The 13,902-nt window shown below is 42.0% G+C and overlaps 5 non-coding genes across 5 annotated transcripts; all 5 read right to left on the reverse strand.

Moving 5' to 3' along the window:
* Positions 1-5,360: 5,360 nt before the first annotated feature.
* trnar-acg (transfer RNA arginine (anticodon ACG)) lies at positions 5,361-5,433 on the reverse strand. Its single transcript has one exon. It is a non-coding gene; the product is annotated as a tRNA-Arg (tRNA).
* Positions 5,434-5,547: 114 nt separating this feature from the next.
* On the reverse strand, positions 5,548-5,636 carry trnay-gua (transfer RNA tyrosine (anticodon GUA)). The gene is given in 2 exon segments: positions 5,548-5,583; positions 5,600-5,636. It is a non-coding gene; the product is annotated as a tRNA-Tyr (tRNA).
* A 714-nt stretch (positions 5,637-6,350) lies between these two features.
* Positions 6,351-6,422, reverse strand: trnah-gug (transfer RNA histidin (anticodon GUG)). The gene has a single exon. It is a non-coding gene; the product is annotated as a tRNA-His (tRNA).
* A 1,883-nt stretch (positions 6,423-8,305) lies between these two features.
* trnay-gua (transfer RNA tyrosine (anticodon GUA)) lies at positions 8,306-8,394 on the reverse strand. Its single transcript is given in 2 exon segments — positions 8,306-8,341; positions 8,358-8,394. It is a non-coding gene; the product is annotated as a tRNA-Tyr (tRNA).
* Positions 8,395-9,684: 1,290 nt separating this feature from the next.
* Positions 9,685-9,773, reverse strand: trnay-gua (transfer RNA tyrosine (anticodon GUA)). Its single transcript is given in 2 exon segments — positions 9,685-9,720; positions 9,737-9,773. It is a non-coding gene; the product is annotated as a tRNA-Tyr (tRNA).
* Between the last annotated feature and the right edge of the window lie 4,129 nt (positions 9,774-13,902).

A 13,902-nucleotide genomic window follows, 5' to 3' on the forward strand; every position in this document is an offset into this window, starting at 1 on the left:
CCAACATCCACCTGTGGGAGGGGATTGTTTCAGGCTCAGGTGGCTCCTGAAACCTCACAGGGAGCAAGCTTGGCTGGGACGTTAAGTCGGAGCAGCCAACGAGATACCGGCAAAAACGCTTCAGCCACTCCTCGCTGTGGTTCTCCCGCAGCTGCCTCACCAGGCGAGAAGGGCTGTTTCCCAGGGCCCTCTCCCTCAGGAACCGTATGACCCGCATGTCACAGGCACATCTGAATAAAACAAAGGAAAAGAGAGACAGACAGACTGACATAAACTTTAAAACCAGCTAATCTCAATTATGCTTTACATGACAAACATTTGTTACCCAAGCTAAATAATCTCAGTATTCTCACTTGCGAGTTACGATCAGCCTTAATTCCAGTCTGTGGGCTAGGTCCAGCTGGTCTAAGATGGCCTTGCTGGTGGAAATAAAGGCCAGTCTAACGTTCTCCCGGCACCGCTATCAAAGGGGGTAAAGCCCACCTCCTTTTCATGAATGCTGTATGAATGCATGTAACCAGGCTTAAGATGCGTATCATGGGACACCTGCAGTTCTCTGCTGTACCAAATGAGTTATGGAAGGGAGCCAGGGGCTTGGGCTCAGTTGGTAGAGCGGAGGACTGTAGGTGCCCAACAACAGTTATCCTTAGGTCGCTGGTTCAATTCCGGTCTGAAGGATGTGCCAAGCTTTTGTATACAGAGGCTCTTTTGGCCAACTCCGTCAATCATTTCAAAGCTTTTGGAAAATGCAGTTTTACGAAAAACTGTCCCACTCTCTATTGAACTTGCTAAGGGCTAGTGGCATCTAAAGAAGCAAAGAAGCAAAGGCAAACACGTTCATCTTATCAATGGGTAGCTTGTGCTCATCAACCAACACTCCAAAGATGGACATATCTGCTGACGGTTTGACTTTGGTATTAAATGCATCATTTAATATTTCACAGATAGCTGGCCAAAATTCAGTTAACTTAGGGCAATTCCAAAACATATGGGTCATATTTGCTGGAGCAGAATATCAACGCTCACACCTGTCATCAATGTCGTCGAAAATTCTTGAGAGTTTAGATTTAGTATAGTAGATTCTATGAAAGACTTTGAACTGTATCAGGCTAAGCCGGGCACAGGATGATGTTCCGTTAATTCTTTCCTGAGCACGTTCCCAGAAGTATCCAGGAATTTCAGAGCCAAGTTCTTCAGACCATGCCGTTCTAAGCCCATCTAATGACGTTTCTTGAAGAGAGACAATTATGTTTGAGATGTTTGCGATATGCCTCATCAAATGCATAGGGTTACGCAAAATCTTCTCAAGTCCTGAGTCTGCTGGAAAGGCAGGAAACGTTGTACTCTGGCTTTGAATAAAATGACGGACCTGAAAATATCTAAATTGGTCAGATTTTTGTAAGTGGAATTTGGCAGAGAGGTCAGTGAAGTTGGCGAAAATACCATCTAAATAGAAACGTTCGCATGTATCCAAACCTTTCCTCCTCCATAGGGTAAAGGTGTGGTCTATTCTGGCAGCAGGAAAAAGGTGATTATTACAAATAGGGCTGTATACAGAAAAATCTTTTAGTTTGAAATGTTGTCTGAATTGTGTCCATATCCTAAGAGTAGAAGATCCCACAGGGCTAGAAGTGAATTTAGAAGGCGAAAGTGGTAATCCGGAAGTGACCAAAGCAGGAAGTGAAGTAGAGGTGCAGGAGTTTGCCTCAATCTTACACCAATCCAGCTGTGGACTTTGGTACCAATATATAACTTTTTGAATATTAGATGCCCAGTAGTAATTTCTCATATTAGGTAGTGCCAGGCCACCCTTATCCCTAGGCCTTTCTAAAAACTCTCTGCGTATTCTAGCATTTTTATTTGCCCAATGAAAAGAGGAGATTAATTTATTTAAAGATTGGAAAAACGAATTGGACAAAAATATTGGGAGACATTGAAACAGATACAACTTTAAGCGTTTCCCATAATGTAGATGGGGATATGGAGTCAGACCTGTTAAAGTATATGAACTCGTCTATTGCTTTACCAATGACTTCACAGAAGTGACTGTCTTATAGTAGGGATGTGTCTAATCTCCAGACTCTTGGCTATGTGACATTTTGAGAGATTGAGATATGCAGGGAAACTGGTGCATGATCAGATTCGACAATTGCAGTATATTCAGTTTTTTTTGTATAAGGGAGAAGTGTCTTATCAATGAGGGAAAAAATCAATCCGACTATATGTGTGATGAACGTGTGAAAAGTAAGAAAATTCCTTTTTGTGAGGATTAAAGAACCTCCAAGGATCAACACAGCCTGCCTTGTCAGCAAACTCACCAAGAGCAAGAGACATTTTAGAGCGTGCCAAAGTTCTAGGGCTAGAACGGTCCATAGCTGAGTCCATAACCATGTTAAAGTCACCAGATAGAATAAGACTATGTCTGTTTAAGTTTGGGAAAAGAGAGGTGAGTTTATGTATAAAGCTAACATCATCCCAGTTTGGGGCATAAACACTTGCTAGTAATACTGGAGTGCTAAATAGCAACCCAGACACTATCACAAAAAGTCCCTGAGGGTCTGAGATGGTTTGAGATGGTGTAAACGATATCTTTTTATGGATCAGGATGGCTGCCCCCCGTGTCTTATTAATGAAGTTAGAATGGAAACTCTGTCCAATCCAGTTCTTCCTAAGCCTGATATAATCTGCTATTTTCAAATGCGTTTCTTGTAAAAATATTATTTCTGCATTTAACCTCTTTAAATGAGAAAAAATCTTTGCTCGCTTATTAGGCCCATTCATTCCTTTCACATTCCAGGTAATAAAACGAGTTAGCCTCACCCCTATATCTGCCCTGACTTTATTTATTTCATGTGACATGTGACATGATTAGAAATGAAAAGCAGGTTTTGCACTCCAAAGCGTCTGTCAATAACAAACAAAAACATACTAAATAATATAAAAAAGCAGTATAGGATCTCTGTTCAATAAAAAAACAACATAACACTTCCATAGGAATAAGCCCCACTTTAACCCCAAACATAACAAATCCTATGCCCGCCCCTAAAACATGGGCAGACTGCAGGCTCTCATCTAACTCCTGAACCTTCCGATACATCCTCTCCTTCTAGACTGTGAAGAGCCTGTGACCATTTAGCAGTGATGACTTGTATTAGTTGACAACACTTTCATATTAAAGTTTAAATGAAAAGCATGCCGTTAAATATGCTGCTGACGGTCCTTCAGTCACATAAACACATTCAATGTATAACCTAAACAAAATGGAATTGAAAACAAAAATTTAAAAAATTTAAAAAATAAAAAATTCCGACCACCATCAAACATTAGCAGGGCGACCTTCAACAGGTAGGCTATCAGTCGACCATTATCTCTAAAACAGAAAGAAGAACAGGTAAAGGCACTTACCATGGGGAAATGAAAGAAAAAACTAATGGGAAATGGTCTGTTGATTACTCATAGTCCTCATAACCAAGTCGATTGACCAAAGTAGACGTCGACGAGAGTTCCAATTCAACGACATGTCAAAACGTCCTCCAAGCAGAAAAACGTCTTTCTCCCTTCAAGCGTGCATGAACTGAACTGACCAGGTCACCTCAGTCTCCTTCGCCAACTACCTGTTGATCATAGTAAGCCCGTGCCTCCTCCGGTGAGTTGAAATCGAAGGTCTTTCCCTCATGGAGGACAGCTGGATAACGCAAGCGGAATTTTATATCCTTCTTGTAGAATGCTTGTTTCACGCCGTTAAACCCAGCGCGTTTCCTTGACAGGGCAGCGCTGTAGTCTGGATATATTCTCAATTTCACGCCCTGATAGGTGATAGTGGTCTGCCTTGCCCATTGCAGTAATCGTTCCTTCTCTTGGTGCCTTTGGAAACACACCATAAAGGGGCGCGGGGGGTGATCCGCGTCGTCGGGTTTCTTGCCCACTCGGTGCGCTCGCTCCAACACTGGAGCAGATTCAAACAGCGCATTGCCGCCGATGATCTCCATGAACATGTTCGCCACGAAGTTAACAGTATTTCCAACACCCTCGCTGCTTTCTGGAACATTTATAATCCTCAAGTTATTGCGGCGTGACCTGTTTTCTAAATCTTCGATACGGTCCAAAAGTGCCGCATTTTGGGCTTTCAGAGCTGCAACGGCAGAATCGGTTGCACATATCTTCTCAAAATTATCACCTGCAAGTGATTCTGCCGCCGCCACTCGTTGTTGCACAAGGTCCACCGTTTCAGTCAAAACATTCACTGAAGTTTGTAATGGTACCAGTGATTATTGAATGTGGATAGAGATGTCTTCTTTTAAACTTTCTCGCTGCTTGATTAGCTCTTGCACCAGCTGAGTCATGCTTATTCCGTCGCTTTCGGAAGGGCTAGCGTCAGAGGCCATGGTAGATAGCTTACTAGCAATGGTGTTTCGCGTGGTCATCACAGAAGTTTGTTTTTGTTTGGAGGTAGCCATTAGCTGTTCAAGGTCGTATAATACTATAACATGCGTAGGTTACACCACTCCTATAGTAAAGGTATTAAATTTGGTCACTTAAGTTATAAATTAGGTCGGAGCTCTTCACACTTGCTGCCTACTCCTTCATACCCCCTGTTTAGTTCTTTTTTTGTCAGGTCTATCCACCCATTCATTTGGCACACGATTTTCATCTTCTGTTGTTAGGATGTTTATACTTTGGGTGTGGCGGTGTGTGAAAACCCTCCCTTTAGAAGAGCTAAAAAACACAGAACATATGCGGCCTTGGCGACTCATTAAAAAGGCACTATTTCTCATTGGGGCCTGTTTGATACTTTGACCCCTTTTATGCTCTTTAAATGGGCAAACCTTCTGCACTTGTGCTGTTTGATTCTTTCAGACCTTTGATACGGGACAGAGGCCTGTAGACAAAATTTTTTTTTTTTAAATTTAAGAAATCTAAGTTGAAAGTGGGATCTTTTTTCAGCGATGCAAACAATTTGGGTCGGGGGGTTGCCGTGACCCAGATTCGAACCGGGGTTGCTGCGACCACAACGCAGAGTACTAACTACTATACGATCACGGCCGGTTGTGGGTTTTTGTCGTGTGTGGCTTTGATGTGATCCGAAACACCTTCGTATCCCAAGGATAGCATATGTAGCTCTGCGGCATGTGGCTGGCAGGCATGTTTTTTTTTTTGTGTTTGTAGCAAAATCATTGACAGCAGAGATAAAGCTGAAGATGAGCTTTCCTTACGGTGTGGGGTCAGCCACATGTGTTGCAAGACAACACACTGTGAGGTATTTTTGGGGCGTAAGTGAGCTGGGATACCCAGGGAGTAGAAGGTTTAAAGCGATCCTGTTCTAAAGCAGTGGGAGAAGTGAGAGACTAAAACCAGCGTGCCGAGCTAGCCAGGAGTTGAACCTAGAATCTTCTGATCCGTAGTCAGACGCGTTATCCATTGCGCCACTAGCCCTTAGCAAATCTGATAGAGAGTGGAACAGTCTTTCGTAAAACTGCATATTCCAAAAGCTTTGAAAGGATTGACGGAGTTGGCCAAAAGAGCCTCTGTATACAAAAGCTTGGCACATCCTTCGAGCCGGAATTGAACTAGCGACCTAAGGATAACAGTTGTTGGGCACCTACAGTCCTCCGCTCTACCAACTGAGCTATCGAAGGGAGCAAAGCTGACATCCTTGTCATGAATCCTGTATGAATACATGTAACCAGGCTTAAGATGCGTATCATGGGACACCTGCAGTTCTCTGCTGTACCAAATGAGTTATGGAAGGGAGCCAGGCGCTTTGGCCTGTTTATCAGTTAAATAAACACAAAAAGTGATGAGAAACCATCAGTTTCAGATGAGTTTCAGATCAAATCAGCCTCAGTTTCTATCATGCATTTAGTCGTTACAGAAACATATCTGGCATCTATCTGGGAAAGTCTCCACATCGTCCAACACAGATGTTGATCCTCAATATACCCTCACATTGTCCAGCGCAAAAGTCCAGCCTTTTTGTTTGGTTCTTTTTTTGTCAGGTCTATCCATCCATTCATTTGGCACACGATTTTCATCTTCTGTTGTTAGGATGTTTATACTTTGGGTGTGGCGGTGTGTGAAAACCCTCCCTTTAGAAGAGCTAAAAAACACAGAACATATGCGGCCTTGGCGACTCATTAAAAAGGCACTATTTCTCATTGGGGCCTGTTTGATACTTTGACCCTTTTATGCTCTTTAAATGGGCAGACCTTCTGCATTTGTGCTGTTTGATTCTTTCAGCCCTTTATACGGGACAGGGGCCTGTAGACAAAATTATTTTTTTAAAAGTTTAAGAAATCTAAGTTGAAAGTGGGATCTTTTTTCAGCGATGCAAACAAATTCGGTCGGGGGGTTGCCGTGACCCGGATTCGAACCGGGGTTGCTGCGACCACAACGCAGAGTACTAACCACTATACGATCACGGCCGGTTGTGGGTTTTTGTCGTGTGTGGCTTTGATGTGATCCGAAACACCTTCGTATCCCAAGGATAGCATATGTAGCTCTGCGGCATGTGGCTGGCAGGCATGTTTTTTTTTGTGTGTTTGTAGCAAAATCATTGACAGCAGAGATAAAGGGGAAGACGAGCTTTCCTTACGGTGTGGGGTCAGCCACATGTGTTGCAAGACAACACACTGTGAGGTATTTTTGGGGCGTAAGTGAGCTGGGATACCCAGGGAGTAGAAGGTTTAAAGCGATCCTGTTCTAAAGCAGTGGGAGAAGTGAGAGACTAAAATCAGAATGCTAAGCTAGCCAGGAGTTGAACCTAGAATCTTCTGATCCGTAGTCAGACCCATTATCCATTGCGCCACTAGCCCTTAGCAAATCTGATAGAGAGTGGAACAGTCTTTCGTAAAACTGCATATTCCAAAAGCTTTGAAAGGATTGACGGAGTTGGCCAAAAGAGCCTCTGTATACAAAAGCTTGGCACATCCTTCGAGCCGGAATTGAACTAGCGACCTAAGGATAACAGTTGTTGGGCACCTACAGTCCTCCGCGCTACCAACTGAGCTATCGAAGGGAGCAAAGCTGACATCCTTGTCATGAATCCTGTATGAATACATGTAACCAGGCTTAAGATGCGTATCATGGGACACCTGCAGTTCTCTGCTGTACCAAATGAGTTATGGAAGGGAGCCAGGCGCTTTGGCCTGTTTATCAGTTAAATAAACACAAAAAGTGATGAGAAACCATCAGTTTCAGATGAGTTTCAGATCAAATCAGCCTCAGTTTCTATCATGCATTTAGTCGTTACAGAAACATATCTGGCATCTATCTGGGAAAGTCTCCACATCGTCCAACACAGATGTTGATCCTCAATATACCCTCACATTGTCCAGTGCAAAAGTCCAGCCTTTTTGTTTGGTTCTTTTTTTGTCAGGTCTATCCACCCATTCATTTGGCACACGATTTTCATCTTCTGTTGTTAGGATGTTTATACTTTGGGTGTGGCGGTGTGTGAAAACCCTCCCTTTAGAAGAGCTAAAAAACACAGAACATATGCGACCTTGGCGACTCATTAAAAAGGCACTATTTCTCATTGGGGCCTGTTTGATACTTTGACCCTTTTATGCTCTTTAAATGGGCAGACCTTCTGCATTTGTGCTGTTTGATTCTTTCAGCCCTTTATACGGGACAGGGGCCTGTAGACAAAATTATTTTTTTAAAAGTTTAAGAAATCTAAGTTGAAAGTGGGATCTTTTTTCAGCGATGCAAACAAATTCGGTCGGGGGGTTGCCGTGACCCGGATTCGAACCGGGGTTGCTGCGACCACAACGCAGAGTACTAACCACTATACGATCACGGTCGGTTGTGGGTTTTTGTCGTGTGTGGCTTTGATGTGATCCGAAACACCTTCGTATCCCAAGGATAGCATATGTAGCTCTGCGGCATGTGGCTGGCAGGCATGTTTTTTTTTGTGTGTTTGTAGCAAAATCATTGACAGCAGAGATAAAGAGGAAGACGAGCTTTCCTTACGGTGTGGGGTCAGCCACATGTGTTGCAAGACAACACACTGTGAGGTATTTTTGGGGCGTAAGTGAGCTGGGATACCCAGGGAGTAAAAGGTTTAAAGCGATCCTGTTCTAAAGCAGTGGGAGAAGTGAGAGACTAAAATCAGAATGCTAAGCTAGCCAGGAGTTGAACCTAGAATCTTCTGATCCGTAGTCAGACCCATTATCCATTGCGCCACTAGCCCTTAGCAAATCTGATAGAGAGTGGAACAGTCTTTCGTAAAACTGCATATTCCAAAAGCTTTGAAAGGATTGACGGAGTTGGCCAAAAGAGCCTCTGTATACAAAAGCTTGGCACATCCTTCGAGCCGGAATTGAACTAGCGACCTAAGGATAACAGTTGTTGGGCACCTACAGTCCTCCGCTCTACCAACTGAGCTATCGAAGGGAGCAAAGCTGACATCCTTGTCATGAATCCTGTATGAATACATGTAACCAGGCTTAAGATGCGTATCATGGGACACCTGCAGTTCTCTGCTGTACCAAATGAGTTATGGAAGGGAGCCAGGCGCTTTGGCCTGTTTATCAGTTAAATAAACACAAAAAGTGATGAGAAACCATCAGTTTCAGATGAGTTTCAGATCAAATCAGCCTCAGTTTCTATCATGCATTTAGTCGTTACAGAAACATATCTGGCATCTATCTGGGAAAGTCTCCACATCGTCCAACACAGATGTTGATCCTCAATATACCCTCACATTGTCCAGCGCAAAAGTCCAGCCTTTTTGTTTGGTTCTTTTTTTGTCAGGTCTATCCACCCATTCATTTGGCACACAATTTTCATCTTCTGTTGTTAGGATGTTTATACTTTGGGTGTGGCGGTGTGTGAAAACCCTCCCTTTAGAAGAGCTAAAAAACACAGAACATATGCGTTCTTGGCGACTCATTAAAAAGGCACTATTTCTCATTGGGGCCTGTTTGATACTTTGACCCTTTTATGCTCTTTAAATGGGCAGACCTTCTGCATTTGTGCTGTTTGATTCTTTCAGCCCTTTATACGGGACAGGGGCCTGTAGACAAAATTATTTTTTTAAAAGTTTAAGAAATCTAAGTTGAAAGTGGGATCTTTTTTCAGCGATGCAAACGAATTCGGTCGGGGGGTTGCCGTGACCCGGATTCGAACCGGGGTTGCTGCGACCACAACGCAGAGTACTAACCACTATACGATGACGGCCGGTTGTGGGTTTTTGTCGTGTGTGGCTTTGATGTGATCCGAAACACCTTCGTATCCCAAGGATAGCATATGTAGCTCTGCGGCATGTGGCTGGCAGGCATGTTTTTTTTTGTGTGTTTGTAGCAAAATCATTGACAGCAGAGATAAAGAGGAAGACGAGCTTTCCTTACGGTGTGGGGTCAGCCACATGTGTTGCAAGACAACACACTGTGAGGTATTTTTGGGGCGTAAGTGAGCTGGGATACCCAGGGAGTAGAAGGTTTAAAGCGATCCTGTTCTAAAGCAGTGGGAGAAGTGAGAGACTAAAACCAGCGTGCCGAGCTAGCCAGGAGTTGAACCTAGAATCTTCTGATCCGTAGTCAGACGCGTTATCCATTGCTCCACTAGCCCTTAGCAAATCTGATAGAGAGTGGAACAGTCTTTCGTAAAACTGCATATTCCAAAAGCTTTGAAAGGATTGACGGAGTTGGCCAAAAGAGCCTCTGTATACAAAAGCTTGGCACATCCTTCGAGCCGGAATTGAACCAGCGACCTAAGGATAACTGTTGTTGGGCACCTACAGTCCTCCGCTCTACCAACTGAGCTATCGAAGGGAGCAAAGCCAACATCCTTTTCATGAATCCTGTATGAATGCATGTAACCAGGCTTAAGATGTGTTAAAATTGGCTTTGTTCTTAGACATTATGAATGAAATAGGGCTCAGTACTTTTCCATATGACCTAAAGTGATCCAGGAGTAGAAAGACAAAACAATTAGGAAAGCCTGGGAAAGCAAGGGTAGATTCACACACACACATTGTTTTGGGCTGATCCAGAGAATATGACGAAGCATGTTGAACCTACTCATGTCCAATCATACTCGGTCGAATGTGAGTCCAACCTATTGTTAGATCGGGTTCTTTTAGTAGGAGGCTCAAGAACGGACCGGAGTGAATTCAAGTGAAAATGAAGTCTTTATTGGTATGGCAACAAGTGGAGCATTTCAGCGCTGGTCTCAGTCTGACAGAACTCTCGCAGGAATCCTTCAGACAGAGCCCCGTATCCCCGGTTACACCTCGTATATATGTCTCCTAGTTTCCTGAGGTGGATCCCTTGTTGATCAAATGTGATTGGATATGAATTGTCTAACTCAAATAATGTCTGTGAGGAATTCAAATAATGTGTGTGTATCAATCTGCCCTTGGTTTCCCAGACTTTCCTGATTGTTTTGTCTGTCTACTCCTGCATCACTTAAGGTCATATGGAAAAGTACTGAGACTTATTTCATTCCTAATGTCTAAGAACAAAGCCAATTTTAACAATCCCCCTTTTGAAGTGATTTTATCATTTCAACTAATTCAGTCAAATAACTGAGGTAGGAATGTAATATTCTGTATTGTGTCACATCTGTATTAGCAGTAGCAAGACTTTAGCAGCCACCCCCCAACCTGCAAGAGCCACTTACCCTTTGAGATGTAGCACAACCAGTTAGGAGATATCTGTCATCCCCCTTTTGAAGTGACTTCATGTATCATTATGTAAGCTCATGTGTAAGCTGTTCATCATTGCAATTAAAAGCAGCAAGCAAATCTTCATTGCACAGGCATGGAAATAGTAAACATAATTGTACTGCTTAAGCTACACTTTCAAATCAGGACTATTCCATCATTTTACTCGGAACAGAAACTCTTTCCGAGAGGGTTAAGACCTTCATAAGTCACTGATTATAACTCTGCAAATAAGCACATTTAGAAAATAATTGTGATGCGTTAGCAAAACCTTCTATATCAGGAGTATTAATCAAGATTCTAGAAATAGAGACTCTTTTCTAGTAAGTTTAAAACCTTCCTCACTCAACTGATAATAACTCCGCAATGAGCACATTTCTTAATAGATTATATGTAAATAATAATTTGCTATATGTATTGTGTGTATGTGGCCCCGAACCTATCCTCTGTGGACTCTTTGTTCATTATTGCCTAAAAGCTTATGTGGCTAGCAAGGCCTTGCTCCCCCATAAGTACCATAACAACACAACACTGATTAATCAAAAATTTTCACATCATTTCTATTCTACTGACACTCAAACATTGCATAAGGCAATTAGCATCACCCGCAGGTTCGTCCACCGTTTGCAGCGAATAGGAGCGAAAACCCGATGTATCCGGGAAAAATTCACCTATGGCCCCATTTCCACTTGGCGACCGACCAACCTAGGTCCCGCTCCAAACAGCTGAGTCACCCCACTGGCAATTGACATTCTAAAAATGATTCATTATCAGCCTTTAAGAGGAACAATCTAAACACTTTAAACATGAAACATAAACATATGAATTTAATCAAGGCTCGACTATATGATTATATTAGTGTTAGATTCGGTTCTTTTAGTAGGAGGCTCAAGAACGGACCGAAGTAATTCAAGTGAAAATGAAGTCTTTATTGATATGGCAATACGTGCAGTATTTCAGCGCTGGTCTCAGTATGACAAAACTCTCGCAGGAATCCGTCAGACAGAGCTCCCCATTTCCGGTTACAATTTGTATATATGTCTCTTAGTTTCACACGGTGGATCCCTTGTTGATCCAATTTGATTGGATCACCATACTAACCCAAATACTGTCTCTGAGTAATCCAAATAATGTGTGTGTGAATTTGCACCTGCTTTCCCAGGCTTTCCTAATTGTTTTGTCTGTCTACTCCTGCATCACTTAAGGTCATATGGAAAAGTACTGAGACTTATTTCATTCATAATGTCTAAGAACAAAGCCAATTATAACAATCCCCCTTTTGAAGTGATTTTATCATTTCAACTAATTCAGTTAAATAACTGAGGTAGGAATGTAATATTCTGTATTGTGTCACATCTGTATTAGCAGTAGCAAGACTTTAGCAGTCACCCCCCAAACTGCAAGAGCCACTTACCTTTTGAGATGTAGCACAACCAGTTAGGAGATATCTGTCATCCCCCTTTTGATGTGACTTCATGTGTTATTATGTAAGCTTATGTGTAAGCTGTTCATCATTGCAATTAAAAGCAGCAAGCAAATCTTCATTGCACAGGCATGGAAATAGTAAACATAATTGTACTGCTTAAGCTACACTTTCAAATCAGGACTATTCCATCATTTTACTCGGAACAGAAACTCTTTCCGAGAGGGTTAAGACCTTCATAAGTCACTGATTATAACTCTGCAAATAAGCACATTTAGAAAATAATTGTGATGCGTTAGCAAAACCTTCTATATCAGGAGTATTAATCAAGATTCTAGAAATAGAGACTCTTTTCTAGTAAGTTTAAAACCTTCCTCACTCAACTGATAATAACTCCGCAATGAGCACATTTCTTAATAGATTATATGTAAATAATAATTTGCTATATGTATTGTGTGTATGTGGCCCCGAACCTATCCTCTGTGGACTCTTTGTTCATTATTGCCTAAAAGCTTATGTGGCTAGCAAGGCCTTGCTCCCCCATAAGTACCATAACAACACAACACTGATTAATCAAAAATTTTCACATCATTTCTATTCTACTGACACTCAAACATTGCATAAGGCAATTAGCATCACCCGCAGGTTCGTCCACCGTTTGCAGCGAATAGGAGCGAAAACCCGATGTATCCGGGAAAAATTCACCTATGGCCCCATTTCCACTTGGCGACCGACCAACCTAGGTCCCGCTCCAAACAGCTGAGTCACCCCACTGGCAATTGACATTCTAAAAATGATTCATTATCAGCCTTTAAGAGGAACAATCTAAACACTTTAAACATGAAACATAAACATATGAATTTAATCAAGGCTCGACTATATGATTATATTAGTGTTAGATTCGGTTCTTTTAGTAGGAGGCTCAAGAACGGACCGAAGTAATTCAAGTGAAAATGAAGTCTTTATTGATATGGCAATACGTGCAGTATTTCAGCGCTGGTCTCAGTATGACAAAACTCTCGCAGGAATCCGTCAGACAGAGCTCCCCATTTCCGGTTACAATTTGTATATATGTCTCTTAGTTTCACACGGTGGATCCCTTGTTGATCCAATTTGATTGGATCACCATACTAACCCAAATACTGTCTCTGAGTAATCCAAATAATGTGTGTGTGAATTTGCACCTGCTTTCCCAGGCTTTCCTAATTGTTTTGTCTGTCTACTCCTGCATCACTTAAGGTCATATGGAAAAGTACTGAGACTTATTTCATTCATAATGTCTAAGAACAAAGCCAATTATAACAATCCCCCTTTTGAAGTGATTTTATCATTTCAACTAATTCAGTTAAATAACTGAGGTAGGAATGTAATATTCTGTATTGTGTCACATCTGTATTAGCAGTAGCAAGACTTTAGCAGTCACCCCCCAAACTGCAAGAGCCACTTACCTTTTGAGATGTAGCACAACCAGTTAGGAGACGTCTGTCATCCCCCTTTTGATGTGACTTCATGTGTTATTATGTAAGCTTATGTGTAAGCTGTTCATCATTGCAATTAAAGCAGCAAGCAAATCTTCATTGCACAGGCATGTGGAAATAGTAAACATAATTGTAATGCTTAAGCTACACTTTCAAATCAGGACTATTCCATCATTTTACTCGGAACAGAAACTCTTTCCGAGAGGGTTAAGACCTTCATAAGTCACTAATTATAACTCTGCCAATGAGCACATTTAGAAAATAATTTTGATGCTTTAGCAAAACCTTCTATATCAGGAGTATTAATCAAGATTCTAGAAATAGAGACTCTTTTC

This window comes from Odontesthes bonariensis, chromosome 8 (genome assembly GCF_027942865.1).
Source record: "Odontesthes bonariensis isolate fOdoBon6 chromosome 8, fOdoBon6.hap1, whole genome shotgun sequence".
NCBI classification, from domain to species: domain Eukaryota; kingdom Metazoa; phylum Chordata; class Actinopteri; order Atheriniformes; family Atherinopsidae; genus Odontesthes; species Odontesthes bonariensis.